Source organism: Andrena cerasifolii, unplaced genomic scaffold (assembly GCF_050908995.1).
Source record: "Andrena cerasifolii isolate SP2316 unplaced genomic scaffold, iyAndCera1_principal scaffold0661, whole genome shotgun sequence".
In the NCBI taxonomy this organism is placed as follows: Eukaryota; Metazoa; Arthropoda; class Insecta; order Hymenoptera; family Andrenidae; genus Andrena; species Andrena cerasifolii.
The window spans coordinates 28,095-31,528 of NW_027485553.1; the positions used below are offsets into that span (position 1 = coordinate 28,095).

General features: G+C 41.3%; 1 long non-coding RNA gene across 1 annotated transcript; it reads right to left on the reverse strand.

The window, feature by feature from the left end:
- Positions 1–2,491: 2,491 nt before the first annotated feature.
- On the reverse strand, positions 2,492–3,041 carry LOC143378152 (uncharacterized). Its single transcript, XR_013087676.1, has 2 exons — positions 2,828–3,041; positions 2,492–2,772 (listed from the first exon to the last, which is right to left on the reverse strand). It is a non-coding gene; the product is annotated as an uncharacterized LOC143378152 (long non-coding RNA).
- Positions 3,042–3,434: the final 393 nt, after the last annotated feature.

Below are 3,434 nucleotides of genomic sequence, written 5' to 3' on the forward strand. Positions count from 1 at the left end.
TCACCGGAAGGTACGAAAAGGTCCAACATCTGCAGTAGAATCCACAAAAGAAAATTTATCAGAACCAATGAGTAGCGTCGAAGAAGAGAATCAGGAAAATGAAGGGGAACAAATAACCACCCCTTACGAACATATTTCGCCTCCGCAGTCCCCAGTTCCCCAGATACAATCGGATCCCGATTCCGAAGTGGAATCGAACATATCAGACGAGTCAACATCCGACTCGGATTTATCAATAATTGAGCAAGACGATTCCCATGATGCAGAATACGAAGCTGACCCAGACCGAGAAATCAGAATAGTACCGTCCATCAGTCGCGACCCATTGTCCCTACGTAAAGAAACGCTCGTCTTCCTTTTGAGTGCCGATGGGAAACCTTGCGACGAAGGAGCTAAACAGTTACAAGAAGCAGGAGAACTGGCAATAGCAAACGAACTCACTCTGGGCAGGGCTCATGTGTCATATAAAAAGGGACAAATTCTCGTAGGGTTAGTTATCAAGGAAACACAAAATATTCCCCTAACCACGACAAATTGGAGAACAGCCCTTTCTTCTCTTAGGGATGTAGTACGTGAGTTAACTATATATTCATTCAGTATTGCCAAAACGACAAACATTGATCAGCTAAGTTGGCAAGATATTATTATGGACATTCTCGAAACCGTCGACGAGGAAGACATCGAGGTCACAATATGCCTACAAATAGTTCAGATCCCCGAAGAATCAAAGAGACAAAGCATTATTACGGAAAAACACGCGTCTGCATTAGCTGGACATAAAGGAGTAACAAAAACCTATAACCGAATTAGACACCACTATTTCTGGAAAGGAATGAAGAAAGCCGTTGAAGATTATATTCGAAAATGCGAAGACTGTATGCGGAAGAAACTCGTTCGTGTTAAAACCAGGCAACCAATGATCCTTACAGACACGCCTGGACGCGCCTTTGATAAAATAGCCTTAGATATCACGAAAGAAGGAAATACCTATATATTAACCATGCAAGATTTATTAACTAAATATTTCGTGTGTGAACCACTCAAACAATCGACGTCGGAAAAAATTGCAGATGCATTTATAAGAAAGTTTATCTGTCAATTCGGAGCTCCCAGAGCCATCCTCACTGACCAAGGAGCTAATTTTACTGGTAAACTCATGAAAACTATCGCGCAAAAATTTAAAATTGAACAATTTCGAACCACAGCTTTTCACCCACAGACTAACGGCTCTCTAGAGCGATCGCACCTTGTCCTAACAGAATATTTGAAAATGTTTATCGGTAGATACAGTGACTGGGACGAATGGACCGACATGGCCGCGTTCTCTTATAATACCAGCGTCCACGAGGGCACTGGATACACTCCACATGAATTAGTGTTCGGTAAAATAGCCCGGGTACCCAGTCGGAAAAGAATGCCCGAACACTTTGAAAATGAAACTTATAGTCAATACCTCTCGAAATTAAACATAAGGATGCAAGAACTGCAAACCGCTGCAGCAGAAAAGTTAAATCAATCAAAACTCCGTTATAAAAAGTACTACGATAGACACATAAGCGAGAAGACCTTTAAACCGGGCGACTCGATTTTCGTATTAATAGAACCCCGAAAGGGAAAATTCGGAGATCAATACTCTGGCCCTCACACGATATTAGAGGTAATCCCCTCTCAGAATTTAAAAATATCATGGAAAGGGAAAACAAAAATTATACACGCGAATAAGGCGCGTCTTGGTCAAATACGCGAAAACCCCGGTTGACCCTAATCATAAATTATAGAGAAAAGAACATTAAATCACCTCGTTTCTTAGATCGCACCATGCCTCATAAAAGGGCCCATAAACCCAGTGGGCCTAGGACCCATGGGGGAGGCCTCAAGAGAAAGCTCTCCCATATACAGTGGCTGCGCCAGAGGGCCATGAAGGAGGAAGGGAGCGCCTCACATCTTCTCCCGAAGGTGACATCAAACATCGTCATCAGGGAGGCAGCGTCCACAACAGAGACAATTACAATAGACGACTCCCCCTCTCCCGTTCAATTCCAACCCTCTCCTCAACCTTCCACCTCCCAAGTTCCCTCCGTCATCCCTCCACCCCCAGGTGTCGTGGAGATTTTGAATACGGGGTCAGCGACTAAGGTCCCAGACCACACAGAGCTGACGCCCGAATTTTTAAAATGGTTCGATGTCCTCTATCAGAGTGGTTACGACCTCACGTTCATCCTGGACGACCCCTCCTACTCAACCCTCGAATATTCCTTTCCTCCATACTAATCCTTCCAAAATTCCTTTCCTTAATCCTATCCTTCCTTGTACATCCTTCCTTGTAAATATTCCTTATTTTCTATTTCTTTTATATACATATATATATACATATTATTTTTAAGTATAAGTAAATGTTTTTTTTCCTAATACAATCAATTCTTTTATATTTTCTATTATTATTATTTTCATCTTTTATTTTACTTTTCTTTTACGCCAAATAGGCTATATATTTTATTTTATTTTATTATTTCCAAATCATTTTATTTTTATTTTTTCCAAAACGGTACATTTTATTTTATTTTTCTTTTCCTCCGCATTTCAAGACACCCGTACCCTGTGTTAAGAAATGTAATCATTTCTTCATATAAGGGGGGAGGTGTAACGTCCCACGATTTTTCGCGCGTTTCCTATTCCCAATTCCACTAGTAAACCTCAAAATCACTCCACTAAAGTCTATCAAACTCAACTCCTACCCCATCTCCTCAATCACCGATCACCTTGATGTTGCACCTTAGCGGTCAACAACACAGGATGATCAATACAAACCTCCACCTCGCTGATGTACCTTAGCGGTCCCCATCACGAGATGATCGTTTCAAAACCCTCTTCGCCTATTCGTCTTACAAGGCACGAATCATTCCCTCCAAAAACAAATTCAAACAAGTCCCTCATTACAAATCCCTCTTAAATCGAGACCAAGTCTCAACCCCCTCTTTACGACTCATGAAGTCCAAGCCACTCTAATAACCCCTTTCCCGTAAAACACCCGAAATCCATTCGATGAGTTGAGTATCTCTTTTCGCAGTCGTAAAAACCCCAGAAACCTAATTGCGACGTATATTTGGCGTACGTGACATAAATACGTTTATTAATAGACGTACCGTTTGTAAAAACCCCGGAAGTCCTACTGCGTCTTAAACCGAAATGTGTCAAGGTCTTTACCGCGCGTACCCCACAATACTCCTGTGAAAGTACATAAATATGAGGTCCTGACAGGCCGAGTCCTCTTTCTTCGACAGAAATCTCTTCGGTAGAAGGCTTACTTGAAAAGTATATCTTTAAAGTGTTAATATTAAACTCAGTGTTCGACGATCACCGTAAGCCATTTATATTACTTAATATTATTGTGCATATCACCACCATACCATACTATTCAATTATTTCGTTTATAA